Genomic DNA, 21,082 nt, shown 5'->3' on the forward strand with positions numbered 1-21,082 from the left:
AAAACATGAGCTGTTTCATTTTGTTAAATTTTGTAACAATGAACTCAGCAGTGTCTCACCCTGAACTATGCTGAAAATCCAAGTTGCTGATGAGTGTAATGGAGGACTGACGCATGGAGACTCTGGAGACTGTAATTGGTTGTAGTCTTTTTACTATAGTAACCAACTTGGAAGCCTGGTGGATAGACTGCTAGACTTTGATTCCAAAAGGCTTGAGTTCCAATTCAGCGTCAGATACTTACTGGATCACCCTTAACAAGTCTGTCTCAGTTTCCCCATCTTAAAAATGGGGATAGCAACCAGAGTTATAAGAATAAAATGAGATATTTGTAAAGTTCTTTGTGGTACTATACGGATTCTCATTATCATTTTTATCAACATTGCCACTGCCATCAACTATTTTATTATCTTATTTGATCTTAACAAGAACCCTGAGAGGTTGGTTTGTGATCGCCATTTCATATCCAGAGAAAGTGAAACAAATACAGAGGTTAAGGAACTTGCCTAGGGTCATACAACTAGTCAGCATCTGAGATGGGATTTGAACTCTGATCTTACTGCCTTCACGCTCACTGCTCTAGACTGCACCACCTGGTTACCTATGCAATCTTCAGTTATGGTGTCCTGATAAATATGGTGGTCATAGTCATGGTAGTTATGGATGAGGCCATGGTGGCGGCTAGGGTGGTGACTTTTGTGGTCCTGATGGTTGTGGCTATGATGCTGAAGGAGATGACAATACCCACCACCATGGTCACAAGCACCAAAGCCACCACCAGAAACATGGCCTCAACCTCAACTATAGCTATGGTCACCAGGCCTGCTACCATGACTATCATGACCCACAGCCATGGTCCCAGCCATCACAGTACAGTCACAACTATCAAAGCCAGCACCATGACCACTTTGCTGCTCCAAAATATTAAGGCCAAATTGTTCCTTACATAGATAGGTTCATCTGGAAAAAAAAAAATTGACCCTTCACATTGGTGGGAACCTTGAATACTCTTGTTTGTGGGATTTTAGAATTCTCATCTTTTCTTTATTTTAGGCTGTAATTGTACAGTTGTTTTTCCAGTGTGTATTTCCTATATCAATCAATTCATTTGGAGATGATTTTTGTGGTATTTTTGCTGAATTTGTGGTATTTTTTGTTTTAGGTTTTTGCAAGGCAAATGGGGTTAAATGGCTTGCCCAAGGCCACACAGCTAGGTAATTGTTAAGTATCTGAGGCAGGATTTGAACTCAGGTACTCCTGATTCCAGGACTGGTGCTCTTTTCACTGTGCCACCTAGCTGTCCCTTGTGGTATTTTTTAATCCTTGCTTAGTGTTGTTTTTGAGACTAATGGGCAGCTAGATGGCACTGCAATGACTTACCAGCTATGGCACCCTGGTCAAGTCACATCATCCTATTTGCCTTGGTTTTCTCTTCTGTAAAATGAGTTGGCAAACCACTTCAGAATCTTTACCAAGAAACTTCTAATGGGTCAAAGCAAAATCACAAGTGACTCATCAACAACAATTGATTGAGCCACAACTCATGAGAGTATTTTGGTCCTTAATATTCCTAAAGTGCTAGTGACTACTTGAGAAATAGTCATATTTTTCTTTTGAATCCAAAGCGATCTAGAATGTTTGCCTTACTGTGAATTCCTAATGTTCAGTTCATAAGCAAAGGTTTTCTTGGTTGCTTAGGCACATCAGGTAGAAAATCCTTGGTGCACAATCCCTTTTCAGTACTCTTTGACATTGCTTGTTTTTTTTTTTTTCTCTAAGTGAGTCACTTGTCCAGTTTGGAGTATGTTTGAAATCCTAGTAGGGTGGTCCTTGAAGTCTAGATGGAATCTACTGAATGCTCTTTTGAATAAGATTCAAGGGGAAAATTGCCTGGATCTATAATTGTCTATCTATAGTACAGGTAGACACCTCTAGAGAAAGTTTGGTGTGCCCTTGTGTAGAAAGGAAAACATACAAAATTTTGTCCAGACCCCGTTTGAATGTGTGTGTAATGTGCTGAAAGAATTGTGGGAGAGATTTTACTCATGACAGTTTGATTTCTTGCATTTGGGCTAGGATATGACTTCAAATCAACTTTAGTTCCTAAATCCTTGTGGGGAGATTCCTCTGTATTCTGGGATTGCTATAGCTTTACTATTAAGATGCACACTTTTCTATAATCACTCAATGATAAAACTCTCTATATGGGTCCAGAGCAGAGGGGAGTCCCTTTGTGGAAAAATGAGAGAATTTGTTCTTCACCCCAGGGCCCAGAGCTTATTTATGGCTATGAGGCAAAGCCAGCTTGATTTCTTCCCTTAGGGTGATGGAGTATCTTCCAGTTGATCCCAAGACCAATACTCTAGCAAGGAGGACTCTGTGTGATGAAAGAAATTCCATAGATGATTCCTGTCTTATAACACAGAGTATAATTTCCTTTGGCTTGTCCAGTTCTGCTTAGTGTAGAAGCACTCTTTCCATATAGGCTCTTCGGAAGTAAGGATTGTTTCATATTATTGTGTTTATGTCCATGGTGGAAGACATAAGCAAATTCTTAAATGCTTGGCCATTGATTGACTGATTAGCAGAGGAAGAAGACAACTGAGGAACTTTTTGTAATGAGACAGAATCAGAAAATAAAACAAAGGAAACTTGAAGTCATTCTTGTCTCAAAATGAATGAAGTCTGCCACGAATATAACATAGTCAAGTATGCTGGGGACTCACTGGAGTCAGACTGTAACAATACCCCTTCCGAGTTCTAGGGGTACTCTCTGAGGAATTAAGGTGTATCTTTTTCAATGCTATCAGTTCAAAGTCCATTCATGGTATGCTTCCCTCAGTGTTATATACCAGTGATTTACCAACCCCTCTTCCATTACCATCCTTTTATGATTTCCTTCCTGTTTATCCTGTATATAGCTTATTTGTAAACTCTGTGAGGGGAGGAGCTTTCTTTTTCCTCTGTATCCACAGCCCTTTGCAGAGGATCTGGCACATAGTAGGGGCTTAACAAATGTCTAATGATTCCTTGTTTATTGACTGATTGATCTCGACTAATATGTTATAACTTAATATCGATTGATTTTTGCCATATTAACTTTTGTAAGTACAGCTAGGACAGAATTACAAATGTTCCCTTTCAATACCTCCAAGATATTTTTTCCAGTCTCTGAGGTGAGAGGGCTCCAATTTAGCACATTTTCTCCATATATCTGTTTAAACTGAAGTAATCCTCCTCTTGTTTCTTGGCTCTCTTTGCATCATTTTCCTTGAGATGAGCTTCCCAGTGTTTTAAGTAATCAAAGGTAAGTCTAGGCAGCATATTGAAGTGGACATCTTATGGCGTGGTAGGTCTTTGTCCTGGCTTAGTCATTTTTCAGCAACCACTTCCTGGTCCTCAACGTTTTCCTCTGTAAAATGAGGGTATTGGGGTAAGTAATCTCTGATGGTCCTCTCAGTCCTCAAGTCTTTTTGCATCTCTGGCTTCTTTAGATCAAGGGAAAACTATAAGTTCCTTACCAACCAGTCAAGGGAGTGGGGCACGGGCAACAAAATGGCCTGTTACTGTAGCTGTGGCTGGCCCTTCTTCCTTTTTATTAATAATATCTTTTTTTAAAAAAGGACCATTTGAGAGATGTTCTAGATACGCAAAGAAACAAATAAGTTTTTTTGAGGCTGTGTGCTAAAAACCGAGGAGACTCTTAAGCTGAATTTTTTTTTCAATTTTATATTTATTTATTTAAGGTGAAGGGGTTAAGTGACTTTCCCCAAGGTCATATAGCTATGCAATTATTAAATGTCTGAGGGCAGATTTGAACTCAGGTCCTCCTGACTCCAGGGCCGATGTTCTAGCCACTGCACCCACCTAGCTGTCCCTTAAGCTTAATCTTGAAGGGAGCTACAGATTCTAAGTTACAGGTGAGGAGAGCACATTTTCAGCATGGGAGACACCTTATGCAAAGACATGGAAGCGGTAGATGGAACTTTGGAGTCCATAGGATTAGCAAATTTATTCCTTTGACTAAATCATAGAAAGCATGAAATGAATGGTGATGTGAAAGTAGTCTGGAGAGATAGGGAGTGAGACTGGAAGGAGTGTTAAATGCCTAAAAGAGGATTTTGATCCTAGAAATAGTAGGGAGCCACTTGAATGTCTTGAGCAGTTGAGTGACATGTCAAATTTATGCATCAGGACTATCTGGCAGTTGTGTGAAATATGGATTGGGGAGGGGAGCCTGGAGGCAAGGACACCACTAAGGAAACCATTGCAGTAGTAGACCAGGTTGTGGTAGCTTTGTGAGTGGACAGAAAGGAACAAATGGGAGCTAGAACTGACACACCTTGGGCACTTTGCACAGTATTTAAAGGAAAGACAAAAGTAACAGAAGAATTCCTCAGGAACTCAAAGAATGGCATTTATTTTTCCTCTCAAATGGAACTGGGAAAAGTAGTTTAATTCACTTTCACACACTAGGTGAGATATTACAGATCAAAACTTATCTTCTTCCTCCTCTGCCAAATTCATCAGTCACATTGGGGGGAGGGGTGATTTACAAACCCAGAAGGAAACGGTGTTTCCTCAGGGGGAGGGGGAAGAATAGATACATTTTGCATGTATTAATAAACAAAAAAAATACAGAACAGATGCATGCAGTATGCCTTGGGGAATGAGGAACTTAGAGGTAGAAAATGTTCACTATTTTCTCCTGATCTTATTTGTACTCCACAAGATGAAGTCTGTGTCCTGTAAGCTGGATGTGTCCAAAATAGAATTGTTCCCCTAAGCAAATGCTTAGATATCCAGATTTAAGTTAATATCTTTGAATAAATATCTCAAACTGACTAAGGTCAGTCATTTCCATCTGCACCTGCAGGGAATGTTGATCAAATATGGAAAGATGGTAGAAAGAATGGAATAAAGGACTAGGGAGTGGTTAAACAATCCCTTCTAGCTTTTTCCTGAAGAATGCAGGCCTAACCTAAGGCATTCGATGATTATTCAGTAAAGGAGGTAGGGAGGGCATGTTTCAAAGGGTCAGATTTCAGCTTTATGATCCCAGAAAACTTAATATTAGAGCTTTCCCAGAGAAGAATGGGCTACCTCAGGAAGTTCAAAGTAGCTAGCATCTTTCAAGTGGATGTTGAAAATTTGTCCTTTTGCTAAGTCTGAGTCTCCTGGTCTAAAGTTTCCCACTTAATGCTTTCTAGCCACACAGCCTTCATACTGTATTTGAAAAATTATATCTGAATCACAGTGTAAAAGTTCACTTATTTTATTCCTATTGAATTTTATTTTATTAAATTCAGCCCAGTGTTCTATCCTGATGAAATGGGTCTGGGAGCACAGCCCTGTAATCACCTAGCATGATCTGCACATTTGTGAAGCATGCCCATACTTTCTCTGTCTTCATACAAGTCACCGTCACTGAGTTAGAGACTGATCTATGTGAGCATTCCCATGAAGGATTTAGATCCAGGATGACACTAACTTGCCTGTTAACTCAGTCTGATTCTACCTGACTGCCTACAATCTTCTCAGTTGTTTCTAATTTTTCTCCCTTTTTTGTTACTCCAGTGTCTATCCTATTATGGCCATATACTGTTCCTCCTCCTGCATGGCTATCTATGTCTTGCCCTCACTCCTTTGCAAAGGAAGTCCTCCAATCCTCACTTCGCCATCTTAAAACCTTGAACTTCTTTCACAGTTAAGCTCAGGTGCCACCTTTTTACAAGAGAACTTCTTAAATTCTCCTGGCTACCACTATTCTGTCCCCCATTACCTTGTATTTATAGTATAAACATATTTATATACACAATTATATTTGTGTATTTATGTATGTTGTATTATAGATAAACTCATGAGGTCGGGGACTGTTTTGCTTCTGTCTTTGTCTCCCTAGCAACAGGAAAACAATAGAAGCAGGATAATTAATAACCTTTGTTCATATCTTATCCATTTTTTCTCTTTCCTGCCCATAAAGTAAGCATGAGATTCTGTGGTATCTTAGGGTTCTATATATGATCTCAGCCTCACTATCCAATGGGGACATATTTGGGGGAAAATATCTTAAACCTTCATGAACCCCATTGCCTAACTCCATCAATGAAAGGACTTTCTTACATTCTTAAAAGTCTATTTTGACAAATGGAGGACTGGTATTTAAATATTCTCCAGCACTGCATGTGTGAATTGTGGAAAGCTAGAAATGTTACATTTTTATCAGGTAGGAGAAAAAAAACAAGGCATTTTCTTCAGATGTCTTTGGTCGCATTTGCCAACATTCCTCGAAAACTCAACATTTCAAACACTGAGACAAACAGCAACGGCAGCCACATTTATTCCAGATGATTGTTTCCCAAAATATTACATCTATACCTCTTGCTATTAATACTTGGGACTCTGCATTTCCATATTCTCCCAACATTTTTGATATGCTTATGCTAAAATCAAATGAGATACTGTGTGACATGGTAGACAAAGAGTATACTGAGTTCTGACTGTGAATCTTAACCCTACCACTGAAATGCTGTGTGACCTGGGAAAGCCACTGTTCTCTCTCTGGGCTTCCATCAATAATAAATTCCAACTTATACAAAATTATAATTTATGAAGGACCTTAGAATTTTATTGGGGGCTAATTACTAATGTTATTTCTAGGAAGGTCAATGATTTAGAGTTGGAAGGGACCCTGACCCTGCTCAAATCTTTAACTGGTGTGACTTTTGACAAGTTAATTCTTCTTTTCTGGCTTAGCTTTCTTTATCTCTAAAATAAGGAGGTTGGATGGTATATTTCTCTGTTTCTTCCTGGCTCTACTCTCTTTGATTTAATCCCAATGTGTACACCTTTCCTTGTAGCATAGATGAAGAAAGGAAGGCCCAAAAAGGGGAAGTGATTTGACCTAGGTCACATAGGAGTAAGTAATCTGTCTGGGATGTGAACCCAGGTACTTCAGCTCCCACCAAATCCAGAATTGTTCCATCTCATGTTCCTCTCATGTGAACAGGGAGTCACTGTCCCAAGTACTGCTGCATATTTCCCTTTCTATCATCCTCACCTTCTTATTCTGAAGCAACACCTTCCCTGCTGCCTGCTAATGTACCCATGTCTCCCCCACCTAATGCCTAGAAGCTGTTGCCTTTTATCTCTCCTCCTGCTGTCCTAAAATGACTTAGTCTACAGTTGGCACCTTCATTTACTCTCTTCTCACTCTCTTCTAAACCCTCTGCAATCTGGTTCCTGACCTTATTATTCAACTGAAACTCCCTCTCTAACATTACCAATTATCTCTTAATTGCTAAATCTAATAGACTTTTCTCAATTTCCAACCTTCTTGAGCTCTCTGTAGCCTTTGACACTATTGATCACCTTCCCCTAGATAGTCTCTCCTCACTAGGTTTTAGTGATGCTGCTCTCTCCTGCTTCTCCTATCATCTGTCCCATTGCCTTTTCTTAGTCTACTTAGCTAGTTCTTCATCTATGTCACGCCCACTCACCATGGGGCCCCCCAGGAATTTGTCTGGACCTCTTCTCTTTTCTGTTTACACTAGCTCACTTAGTGATTTTATCAGTTCCTCTGGGTTCACTAATCTCTATGCTGAAGACTCCCTTTTCAGAAATCCATCTAGCCCAAGTTTCTTTCCTGATCTCCAGTCCTCCATCCTCAACTGCCTTTTGCACATTTCAAAGTGGATATCTTGTAGGCATATCAGACTTAGCCTATCCAAAGCAGAACTCATCTTTTCCACAAAGCTCTTCCCCTTTTGAAAGTACCATCAACCCCCATACAGATCAACCTCTTCATTATTCTTGACTCCTAACTTGCCCTCACTCCATTCTACCATTGCCATTCACCATTCCAATCCACAGTCCACTCAACCACCAAGGTGATTTTTCTAAAGTATAGATTTGACTATGTCAATCGCCCCCCCCCCCCACTTCCCCATGACCTCTAGTGGATCACTATTACCTCCAGGATCAAATTTAACTCTGTTTTTTCATATACAACTCTTTACAACCTCGCTAATTTCCTTCTACTTGACATCCCTCCATCTCACAATGTTGTCCAGCATGTACTTTCTCCATCCCTGTGTCTTTGTACTTGCTGTCCCCTACACTCAGATACTTTGTCCCAAAACCTATGTCTCTTAGTTTACTGGTGTTTATGCAAGACTCAACTCAAATCTCACTTTCATTGGATGTCTTTCTCAGGGTTTTTCTTCCCTCTCGCTCCCCAACCAATTCCACACTTTTATGCTTTCCCCTCTCAGATTGCTTTCCACCTACTATGAATATATCTTGTGCATTCCTCCATATTTATCCACTGTCTCCATCATTAGAATGTAACCCCTCCAGTGCTTAACACAAGGCCTAGTACATTATCTACATTTTAGATAAGTTTGTGGAGTGACATAATGTGTCAATTAGGGTATGTTTCTCATGGACCTGATAACCCTTGCCTTTTTATTTTAAGACTCATTTTCAATATTTATCAACTCCTATCTAGTTCAGTAATGCTTTAATTAAATAAGAGAAAATTTTAATAAAATTTAAAACAGAAACATGTGAGGGAGGTATAATGGGTAAAAAAATTTCAATTTAGTATTAGGGGGCTGGGTACAAATTTTATTTCCAATTGTAACTACCTATATAACCTTGTGCAATCACAACTTCCATGGGCCTCATTTTCCTCCTCTGTAAAATTAGACAATTAGTTCAGAAGGTTGCTGAGTTCTCTTTTGACTCTAGATCTATATTACTAGGCCCTCTAACATCTTTTTAGCTCCAATAGCTCAAGAAGAAGCACCACAGACCACGACTTTCCATAAGGTAGAAACACCCTTCTTATATTGGAATTTGGCTCTCCCTTGATCAGCTTCTCAATTGTAGCACAAGAGTGAGGGAGAACCAAATCAGATGTCAGTGTCCTATGGGAGACCCACCATCTCCCAAAGGAGTATTCTGGTATATAACTCCCTCTCAAACTTTGTCTTCCCATTGACCATTTTTTAACGTGAATATACAAAGTGTCTTTGATTTCATCAGTAATGTAATACCTCCTTCCTATTGGACTTCCACTGGTATGTCTCATCTGTTGCATAATAATAAGTCCTAGGAATTGATGGAATATCAGAGAGGTTAAAAGACTGGCCCAGTATCACCCAAAGTCAGGATTAAACCCCAGATTTATTTGCCTGTAAACTCAGCATTGTAGTACAGTGCTAGGGCCTGCCCCTTTTCTCCAGCTTGCAGGGTAAATCTGGAGTAGATGGGTTCAAATTACTCTGTGGGCCTACATCCCCTAAAAAAAAATGAGTCTATGAGCCCTAACCAGTGTGTTTAACTTTTTAGGTTTGGCAGAAGGTATAATTGAATTGAGCAAAAGCAGTTTAATTCAATGGCTGACTTCCCTGCCTCAAGTCTCTCCCCACTGCAATCTGTCTTTCACTCTACTGTCAAATTGATCTTCCTAAAATACAAGTCTAACTATAATGTTTCCTTCTTCAGTCCACTTTAGGAGTTCCAGCATCAAATATAAAGTCTTCTTTTTAGCCTTGGAAGCCCTTTATAACCTGGCCTCCTTTGACTTTTCTGGTCTCCTTATACCTTACTCACCACCCCCACATACTCTGCAACCTAGTGACATTGACCTCTTGGCTGTTCCTTCAGCTCTGAGCTTTTCTCTGGGCTTTTTCTCTGGTCCTCTCCCATACCCGGACCCACTCTCCTTCCTCATTTCCTCCCCAGTTTTTGTTTTAGTCTTTCCCACCGTAATCTCATCTTCTAAAGAAGTCTTCTCAGGTACCTTAAAATCCCAGTGCCTCCTCTCTGTTGACAATCTTCCATTTTTTCTTGACTAGAACTTGTTTGTACATGGATGCTTGCATCCATGTTTGTTTTACCTTTTGGATTGAAAGCTCCTTGGGGACAAGGACCAATCTAGCTTTTGCCTTTCTTTGTATCCCCAGCATTTATTAGAGTGCCTGGCACATGGTAGGCATTTAATAAATTCTACATGACTAGCACTCAGTGTGCACATACACAAAGGCACACATGAAAGTACATGTTCAGTATACATGCATGGACAGACTGGTCTGTGGAGGGGTACATATAAGCATGTCAACATAGGTATTATATGTAAGAACTATTTCATGCTCAAGATGTGCACATGTCTACAGAAGTGAATTGGGGTAAGGATGTATCACCCATTCTTCTAACAGAATGCCACAGATGCTTTCTTTTGATGTCCTTATGTTATTCCCTGACTATCTTGTATCTGGGCACCACTCTGTGAGACTGCATGGGTTGTTGCCTGGTTGGGTGTGTTAGTAGGTAGCAAGGAAGTGGCTCATAACCAGGGAGAGATTAAAGATCAATGAGAGGGGTGGCTAGGTGGCACAGTGGATAAAGCACCGGCCCTGGAATCAGGAGTACCTGGGTTCAAATTTGGCCTCAGACACTTAATAATTACCTAGCCATGTGGCCTTGGGCAAGCCACTTAACCCCATTTGCAAAAACCTAAAAAAAAAAGATCAATGAGACATTGAGATTATCAGAGGGGCCAATCTACTAGAGAAGACAAAATGTAATGGAATTGGGGGGACATACAGGAGTTTGCCTTGGCATGGAAAAGGGTTTCCTCTTATGAGACAGGAGAAGAGGAGATAATGGAGGAATTCATCTCACTCAGGTGAGATGAAATGGAAGGAAGAATAAGGAGCTCTCAGTAAGGTTGTTAAGAAGATGCAGGGAGAGGTTATCATGCAAAACTTGAAGAGGGGTGAAATGATTTGGAAAGGGGATTGTGGTGGGTGGGATAGTTAATAAATTGTTCCTGTTGTGCAGTTATTTAAGTCATATTTGACTCTTTGTGACCTTATTTGGGATTTTCTTGGCAAAGCTATTGGAGTGGTTTGCGATTTCCTTCTCCAATTCATTTTACAGATGAAGAAACTGAGGTAAGCAGGCTTAAGTAAATTGGCTGGCATCAACACAGCTAGGAAGTATCTAAGGTTAGATTTGAACTCAGGAAGATGAATCTTCCTGACACCACTGTACCAGTTATTAACGAAGTTTTTAAACGGATTACTTTCCTGAGGTAATGGGGGCTTAGTTGAGATTCTATAATATCAGTTTGTAGTGGACCCAGTCTGCAACATGTATTTGCCATCAAAGATGCAAACAGCTAGTCTTTTGACTTTGTCTCTTCTTTTCCCATGTAGCTGCTGCTGCTGCTGGTGGTGGTGGTGGTGGGAGTCCTTCTTTCTCAAAGAGGATCAATGACATCAGGGGGGTGATATCTTGATTTGCAAGTGAACTGTGTTATGTGAAGCAGGACTGTGCAAAGACAAGAGTTTCTCTCCTCCAGAATCATCAGAGTCCTGTAGCAAAACATAGGTCTAGATGACTGGCAGTGGTCCTGAGAACTAACCTTGAAGCCAGGAAGACCTGGGTTCAAATCCCTCCTCTGACTCCTGGAAATAATAATGTAGAGGAGTGAGTCGATAGGGATATAAACTATTCCCAAGAGTCAAGGTCATTGTCTCTTCTGCCTTGCTAATTTTCAGGATCATGTTTTTAAAAGCATAAAAAATACAAAGGATTACAAAAGAAGAGCAATTAAATTGCAATAATTATAAATTATTTTTTAAATTCAAGGAATTCCTGACCTAAGGGGCCTTACGCTATAAAATGAGCTAATTGTTGTGGTAGGTTTCAACTGATGTTTAGAGACAAAGGACAATAGGGAACAGAGGGTCTTTAGTGACTTGTCCCCTCCTTGGAAGACAGTTAAATTCTTTCTGGAGTGATAAATCTCATCTTTTTCAGAAAGCCTTTTTTCAAGTCTTCTTATTTCTTGTGCCTTCCCTCTGTTAATTATTCCCTATTCATCCTCTGTATAGCTTGTTTGGAAATATTTCTTTGTTGTCTCCACCACTTGAGTGTGAGCTCCTTGAGGGAAGGGACTTTTGAGTCTCTTTGTATCTCCAGCACTTGCGTGGTGCCCTGGTACTTAGTAGGAGCTTAATAAATGTTGCTTACTTGCTGATTCCAGGATTCAAATGTTTGCTTTGGGTAGCAATAGGAAATATGGGGTAGGCTAAGTTCAAGTTACAGCAGGCCTTGAAACCTAGGCAGAGGAAGTAAGACAAAATGGCCTAGGAAATAGGGAGCCATTGAAGTTTTTGGAAAAAACCATGAGCAAAGTAGCATTTTAGGGGGAGATTACCCCTCATTGATTTCCTTTTTTTAAAAAAAATTTCTTTTTTTTTTCCAATTACATGCAAAGATAGTTTTCAACATTCATCTTTTTGCAAGCTTTCTACTCATTGATTTTCGTCTGATAGCCATTAGCCAACCAGCGAGAAAGGAAGTGTTTGTACTAAAGTGGTATAGTAAGGACAGTTGGGGCACAACATTCACTCTCCATAGGAAGTCATAGAATTATACAGAGTCTAGGGAAAAGTGGACCCAAGGTTAGAGAACCCAGGTGGTAAAGGGGTAACTCGGCTCCTGCTTGTTGGAAATTTTTTTCCCTTTGGGTAAAGGTCAACTTTTCTACTGGACTATTTGTAGAATCTTGAAACTACCTTTCCTCAGTGTGACTATTTTTGCCCTTTGCCCCAATGAAAACCCTGCTCTAAAGACACTGGGAGGACTAGGGTACCAACAGGAAGTAAGTCCAAAATCCCCAGCCCTCTGATCCTGTAGTCAAGGTGAGAGCTTAGAGGAATCCAAGACTTGCCTCCTTTCCCTCTCCCCCTCAAGGTGATGCCTTGGTAGGGAATTTGAGGCTTTAATACTGATCCACAAAATGGACAAATATTTGGCTTGCTGTTCTACAGATGCCCCATAAGGTGAAACTAAATGTCCTCAGTTCTTACCAATGCCCTTCCTGTGCAATGTCATTTTCTTTAAGGACTTCTAAATCATCATAGACTTTTTGTACTAGCCTAATGCCTAAGATTGCATCATTAAATGGAAATATCCAGGCCTTATTTACAACTGACGTGTGCTCTAATTGGTTGATTCAATCATGATATGTTGTCACCTGATAAAAGTTTCAGTGCTAAGTGGGGTAGAGTGATTGATTGATTGATTCAATCACCACCCCCTTTATATATTTAAAATCGGTGTAGGCCTTCTGCCTCATTTCCCAGAGGTTGTGTGAATAGGCTCAAGATACAGGCTTATTCCACTGGTCTGGATGTGACCCAGAAGTACTTTTCTTTGAAAACCATAGCCTTAGAAAGCATTAGGAAGCTCCTTTTTGGAATGAGTATCATCCTTCCAGTGATGTAGCTTTATTACTGGGTGAGACTCAGTCAACAGGTGGAGCAAAGGTTCCCTTAAGCCCTTGCCACTGCTAAGTCTTTCCAGACCCTTATTCTTGACTGGATTCTTTCAGCCCCCTTGCTCTGACACCTGGGATATGCTTGGCTGCCTCCCCAGTGGCTAGTGGAGGGAGGAGCTGGTGTGGTGTGGATTATTTTGTTTATGAAACTCTCATTGCACCCAGTGTATGGTTTCAATTTTCCCTTTGAAATTGAGATCAAACATGGCTGTCAACATGGATTCTTTCTTGTTGTATGTCTCTTGGATCCCAGTGTCTGCAGGCAGTTTGGGGGCCATGTTTCTGACAGCCCAACTCCAGAAGTCTCCCTTTTGTCTCTTCTGGGCGGTAGGCATTCCCACTGGAGGTGTCCATTCAGCCTCAGGTAGAGGGATCAGCAGCACAGATTTATGGATGGCATCGATGTGGCGAATGAGTGGAAAAGGTTCATTAAGCCACTCGTGGGATTTTAGTTCAGTTTATGCTCATCTCCCAGTGTTGGGTTGATGAAACCCTCCCTTGTTCTTTATGCAAGGGGAGTGTGGGAGAAAATGGATTTTGTGATGTGGATGTCATCATCGTTTAGCATTTGTTGAGTACAGGGCTTGTACAGACAATATAATTATGCCAGTGGAGAGCTTGTAAATGCTTTAGTCCAGAAAAAGGCCAAGGCTTCTCTGGGGCTCACATGTCTGACTTCCCAGAGAGTTGAACTGTCAGGGTTCAGGCAAGAGGGCCATGGGAGAATTGAGAAGCCTGAGGATATTGTTCCAGTTTCTTCTAAAACTGCCTTTCTTCTTTTTCTTCTTCCCCTCTGTCCCTTCTTCCTTTTATTCTCCTCCCTCTGTCTTTTTTTTTCTTCTTCTTCTCTCTCCTTTTCCTGCCTCCTAATATTCATTCTGCTGTGTGTCTGAGGTAAGATTTGAACTCAGGTACTCCTGATGCAAGGGCTGATGCTCTATCCACTGCACCATCTAGCTGCCCCCCTGGTTGAATAGTTCTACAGTCAGTCAATAAACACACAGCTAAGTAATTATTAGGTGTCTGGGGCCAGATTTGAACTCAGGTAGTCCTGACTCCAGGGCCGGTGCTCTGTCTACTTTGCTACCTAGCCACCAGGAAGATCCTTCACACTGACAGCATTGTTTAAGGTAGAATAAAACTTGGCCAAAACAATCTTATAGTGCCTTTTTGTTTTTAGCACCTGTCATTACCACCACAATGATAACATCTTCTGCATACTTAACAGTAAGCTCCTTACAAGCAGTCAGTTTCCTTTCTGCCTTTGCATCTAGAGGGTCTAACACAACCTCTTGCCCACAGTAGGTCCTTAATCACTTCTTTTTGCTTTGGATAGGATCTTCTCTTATAGTAGAGAAAATATCACTCAGTACGGTGACCTCTCTAAAGAGAAGTGTGTTTCACCATTACAATTAAGCAGTTTGGCTGCCACTGTGGTCTGAGTTATTTGCTTTTTATTCCTAAGCAGTGGGGCATAAATGGAGAATGGAGAAGTTGAAGTCAGGAAGAGTTGAGTTGCATCCCTCTTCAAATAGTATCTTTATGACCCTGGCCAAGTCCCTTAATCTCTCTCATCCTCAATTGCTCCATCTAGAAAATAGGTGTTCTGTGACACTTAACTCATAGGGCTATTCTGAAAGTCAAATAAGATCAAGTCTATAAAGCAAAGCTTAAAGTACTATACAAATTTCATTTCTAATTTGTCTTCCTTCTCTTCTTCCTTGTCATTATTATTTTTCTTATCTTTTTTGAGGGAATTCAGATATAAATGAGCCAGGACAAATAACTAGCCTATTATTATCTTATATTTCATATTCTGCATACTATTGTACTGATATATATCTGTAGAGAGAGAGAGATCCATGTAGTATCTCTCTCTCTCAATATATATATATATATTATATATATGGATATTTGTATTATCTCTCTCTATATAATTACATACAATTGATGAAGAGTATTGGGATTCTGATCATTGCCTCCCATGGCCTCACCGGCTCTACCTCTGGAATTGCTTTGATGGTAGACGGGACAATGGAATGACATGGATCTCTCACATGGTTCTTATTTCTTCTACTAGATCTCTTTATTTTGAAAGCTTTTCATTTTTCCATAGTTTTGAGCTTATGAGTAATTTTATATCATGACATCTGTTTTAAAATGTTCTTAAATTTGTAGTGTTCAAGATGATGCCCAGATGCTTGTGGGTGTAATCTGCAGTGGACTTAATCTGCGGCGCTATTCCTATTTTCATATAATTTATTATTTGTTGAATTCTCAAGAATCTTTTGGGGGTTTGCATTTGTGGAATGGGGATTTGTCTGATGTTAATTTCTAAAGGACAAACTTCTGGTATGTAATGATAGGGGTAAGGTTTTATCTTTCTAGGTAGTTGGTAAATATTGAGCAATATTGTAAGCCATGACACTGTGTTGCACTGTTTGTATCACTTCACACCATGTTCCTCATCAGCTTTTCCTTATCAGAGAAGCACTGTGGTTTCTGATGGGAGCAAGCAGATACTGAACGACCATCAGAAATCCACTGCTTTCTCTAAACAGACATTCTTCATGACTCAGCCCTGTGTGATGTTTCTTTGTCGACATGCTATCGATTGAGTTCATGTAGATGTTGTCCCACAGATTGATCACCTCTTGGAGCTTAGTTGCTCCTGAAGCTCATGCTGGAGAGAAACCACTTCTGGTTACATTCAATGAACCCAGCCCTGTTGTCAGTCTTTGCTTTTGCTTTGGGATTTTCAGATGACTTGTTTAATAATCACAGAATAAATCATTGCTTCTTACAGACTAGGGCTGTTCTTTTTTGCTCTTCAGCCGAAATATTATTTTATTATAAGTGTTTATAGATTTTTGGAGCTGTGAAAGTTGTGTCTATTTTGCACAAAGTACGTAAAACACGTACTTGACCTGGTGTTCTCATTTTGGGGGAGGAAACAGATATGTGGCACTTTCTGTTAAGAAAGATGGAATCACATTTGGGTCTGAGAGGAAGTTGTTAAAAATATTTTGCTCAAATTCATCTGGCATTGTGATGCATATGAGCCAGTAATTAGACATCTTATCTCAACCCACTCCTTTTTTGTAAGAAAGCTAGAATTCCAGTCACCTTCCTTGATGTAATCATTCTGTCATTCATGACGGTAACAGTGAGCAAGCTTCCACTTGGTATGTAATCTAACTTGGGCTTTGATTGTGTTCGATTTCTTTAGACTCCATCAGCTACCAGGAATTTTCTATATTCTTCCCCTTTGGGAATTCTTTCTCTCCTCTGATTTCTTTGCTTCTCCAGCCTCTCTTGTGAAGATTTTGATTGAAGCTGAATTGTTTATTTATTCTCTGTACTGCCCTCATATTATAGCATCTTAAAGTTTTTAGCTTTGCTTCAAATTGTTCAACATCTTTCCACATGTTTGGTTTCATTGCCTTTAAGTGGGTGATATGATGTTGCTTTTCTACTGGCTGTTCCAAGCTAGCTATTTTTGTCATCTTCTGGTGTGTTTCTACAGGTCTTCAGTAGTTATTTTCATTTTTTTCATAGGTGACCCCTATACTTGGTCAAATATCTAGACGACTCACCTTTTCCACTAGGGGACCTCGGAATGACAACAGTTGTGTGCACTGTCATCCCAGACCATTTGTTCACCTTCCGTCACTTGTCTCTTCTTGGCTTCTCCACGTTCCACCTTCCTCTTCTGAGTTATTATTCTAAATTTTCTCCTACTAGAACCTTGGACTCAGTCCATAGGTTCCTTCTCACTGATGGGTGAACTTCTCATTCCCTCAACTGGTGCCAGACCCCTGTTTTATGTGCCCCTCCTTTCCCCCACTCCATCCTCCATGATTCTAATCTTTTCTACTAGGTCTCTATGCTTTAGAGGCATTTTGTTCATTTAGTGATGATCAGTATCAGGTATGAACATACCAAATAAAAACTTTATCTTTGTTATCACTGTCTTTTTCATTGTTCTTCTCCTCGCTATTCTTTTTTGTCTTTTTCTTGTTCCATGTAGAAATGTGTTTCTCAAACATTTTAGTCTCAAGACTCTTTTCCATTTACAAGTTATTAAGCACCACCCCCAAGGGTTTTGTTTATTGCTTCAAATTTTGAGACTGGACAATATTTAAAACCTTTCCTTGTTTCAATTAGCATTCTCTGATAATGAAGAAGATTGTTCCCCTCTCTACTCTGTAGTAGAGAAAAATATGAGAAGTCTTAAAGTGGATTTTCTTCTGGCAATGAGGGGGTAGCTCTGATATCTCTGGAGTAAAAACATGGTCCTGTAGCCCCATCTTGGGGAAAGGCCAATTCACTTCCATTCAAATAAGCATTAAGGGTTGTCAGTGCCATGTTAGATCCTGGGATATATAAAAACTGAAAACCAGTCTGTGGGCTCATAGAGGTGATGCTCTTCTGGGATTCATTCCTGTGAACACCTAGGTGTTCTTCAGCAGCTGTTCACAGAAGTTCTTAGCAGCTTTTGCAGCCAACAATCTACAAAGCAATCTATGAGCTTGGCCCCTACCAGTATATTTTTCTTTTTTAAAAATAGTCTTGGTGTTCTTTTAACATCCCCTTTACTTTCCAGTGATTCCTTTCTTGTTTTCCCCACCCCCTGTCAGACTCTCCCATATAACAAAGGTAAGAGGGGTAGCTAGGTGGTGCAGTGGATAGAGCACCAGCTCTATCAGGTGGACCTGAGTTCAAATGCCACCTCAGACACTTGACACGTACTAGCTGTGTGACCTTGGGCAAGTCCCTTAACTCCATTGCCTTGCAAAAACAAAAAAGCATAGTAAAGAAAAACAAATCACCATATCAGTCCCTTCCAAGTGCTTGCTTCTTCAATCTCTGCTCATTGACCACTCCCTCCTTGCCAGGAGGCTTTAGGTAGCAAGTCCCCTGAAGTCCCTGTCCCATCCCCCCAATACTATTGAGCTTCAGGGCTCAGGAGAAGCTTGAGACAGTGTGTCCCACCTAGTGAATATTCATAAAAAGATAATTTGGTAGATCAAGTCAGGGAAGGAGATGTCATTAGTATTTGGATCCAAATGACAAATGATCTCTAGCAATAATTTCTGGAGGTAAATTATAAATGCCAGTAGCATGAGGGTAGGTTTTCTTTTTTATTGAAAACAACACTCTCAGATTGATGTAAATGTGTTATGATTTCAATATCATCATTATGGATCTTGGGTTCTGAAAGCTCCTGAGTCAATTCTGTCCTAGTCTGGTAGTATTTCTACTTTAATTCTGATGCTAATTAATTAGCTGGTTTAGTCTGTTTAGTTAACCTGGGAGCACTGTGGAAATGGGGAGTAGAAAATTCTTTGTTTATTCCCCAGAAAACAAATAAGTCCTGTACTTGTTATACTGGCAAGCAGACAAGCTAATGTGGCTTCTTGGATCAGCTTGATCCTCTCTTCTCCTGCATCTACATATCAACCCTTCAAAAGCATTTATCAAAGACCAAATTGTTGTGTGGCTGCTGCAAGCAGCCCACGTGGACTTTTTTTTTCTTTTTCCCCCATAGATGTTTCATTAGCATCTTTTAAAAAGTTGTTGTACACTTTTATTTTTTTAGCTATATACATCTTTATTTTGTGAATGCTGTAGGGGTAGGGGTAGGTGGTGGGCATAGAGTAGACCTTGTTCTTCTTTTGGAGAGGTGAGTTGTCATCACACAGGGCTGCTATTTGTTCTGGCCCTGGATTCTTGGTTTCCATATCATGGAAGACTTATCCATAGGCTTTGGTGACCGTTTGAGGGAACATTGTGGGCAAGGACAGAAGTGTTGGGTGTCTCCAACCAGAGTTATCCCTACCTTGTGCTATCACACTAGGAGGTTGCCTAGGTGAATAGAGGTCCTGAGATTAAGGGCTGGAAAGAAGCTTCAAGATTATTTAGTCTAATACTTCCCTTCCTTTTCTTTTTTTTATCCTGTTCAGCAAATGTTTTCAAACTGCCTGATGTGAACAGCCACTATAGTTCTGGCTATTAGAAGAAATGAGATTTTTAAAGAAGACACAGCATCTCAAAGAAGTAAGTTGTAATTCTTTCATTTTAGAATTAAACAAGTCAAGGTATGGGTAAAGATGGTGGGGAGACGGTTTGGGCAATGTCTGCAAAATCATAACCATTATTCAGTGGGAGAACTGATGAAGGTGGTAGGCAGAAGTGGTGGAAACAGGATGAGCCACCAATAGGTACTTTTGTGCCCTGGCTGGGAAGGGGAAGGAAGAAGTGGCCCATGGGACAGGACCAACCCCCTCATTTTATAAGGAAGGAGACTAAGGCCCATAGACTGGGATGGGCAGAAACCGCCAAGAGAAAAACTGAGGCTTGAGGTCAAGTAAAGCTGCCTAATAACTTGGAATGTGCCAAAGTGGGATGGGCTGCCAGGGGAGGTGTCTTTATTGGATGCATTCAAGCTTCAGCTAGCCAATCAATTCTCCAATGTGTTGTTGAAGGGATTCTTTGTGGAAGGGTATGAACTAAAGACCTCAAATTTTCCTCTTAACTTGGCAATTCTGTTATTCTATAAAGTGCCAGAAACTTCTACCACAACTTACCAAATGCCTCCCCTATCTATATCTGATACCAGTAGTATCCCAAGGCCCCTGAGGTCACATCATACAGTCCTTCTTCCTGTGGTAGAAACAGCAATTCTGACTATAAGGAATAACACAGAAAGGGTTCATCTTGCCTCTACAGAGTAAGGAAGAAGAGATGGGTCAGTGAGAAAAGAGTGGCAAGGGTCTTTGGTTCTCATGCAGTAGTGGCTACACCTATTCTCACCATGGTCCAACCATGTTGTCTTAGGTTTTCTTGGGTTTGGATGAAAGTAGTGTGATCCAAATTGCCTGTCACCTCTCTGCTGCTCCAGCCTCCAACTCTTCCTTCCAGGCCTCCATTTTTGGATTTTTCCTCTTCCAGCTTCTCTCTCCACTTGCCTTTTTACTTCCACGATTTATTTCTACATAGTTATGGCAGAGTTCTGCCAAAGACACAACAAGGAGCTGTTAATAATCTTCTTTCCTCGTAGAGTAATTGAGCCCCCAAGGTAATGAGGTCTCTGGCGGTCATTGCTACAGAATTATTCCCCTAATAACATTGTTTAGGTTATTATTTAAGTACTAAATGATGATTAGACAACCTTTTAGCCTTATGTAGTTTCTGGGCTCCCTGGAGCAGTGAACTTTAAAGATGGCATTTTCTGAACACAATTGTGAATACCATTCTTTTCAGTGGATTTTTGTGAGAACAAACAGGTTGGCTTGACTCTTGAATATTTGCTGGGGCTCAGTTAATTAAATATGAAAACTGAGGAAACAGTCATCAGTTTAAGTTGTTGCCTGCTCTGGACAGGGTGTACTTTGAGCAAACCCACATTCAAAAAATTGTCTGCCCTTTTCATGCAACACTTGAGGGGCAGCCTTTTTCCTTCCTTTTGAAAACTGAAACACTCATGTAAACAGGGAAAACTATTATTCATAATAGTTGCATGCATATATTTGTGTGTGTATGTATGTATATAGGCATTCCAAATGGTAATTGAAAATTGTGACTGCCAGGTCCCAATGTTGAAACTGACCTGAGACTAGATTAATAATCACAAATTCTGTTTTTTAAATCAAATATTATGATTTATTTCCTGTATCTTAAAAACCTAGAGCTGGAAGATAACTTAGGGATCATTTGTAGCAACC

At 40.2% G+C, this 21,082-nt stretch overlaps 1 protein-coding gene across 4 annotated transcripts in view; it reads left to right on the forward strand.

Moving 5' to 3' along the window:
* LOC141500161 (transmembrane protein 182-like) overlaps positions 1–19,423 on the forward strand; it is a 266,580-nt gene extending 247,157 nt beyond the window's left edge. For 2 of the 4 annotated variants that reach the window (XR_012471856.1, XR_012471857.1), the window contains exon 11: positions 19,322–19,422. The gene's annotated coding sequence lies outside the window, so the exon portion shown is untranslated. Of the gene's footprint in view, positions 1–19,321 lie in introns of all 4 variants that reach the window. The other 2 variants (XR_012471854.1, XR_012471858.1) reach the window with 2 other exon arrangements.
* The last annotated feature ends 1,659 nt before the right edge of the window (positions 19,424–21,082 follow it).

Source organism: Macrotis lagotis, chromosome X (assembly GCF_037893015.1).
Source record: "Macrotis lagotis isolate mMagLag1 chromosome X, bilby.v1.9.chrom.fasta, whole genome shotgun sequence".
Lineage (NCBI taxonomy): Eukaryota > Metazoa > Chordata > Mammalia > Peramelemorphia > Peramelidae > Macrotis > Macrotis lagotis.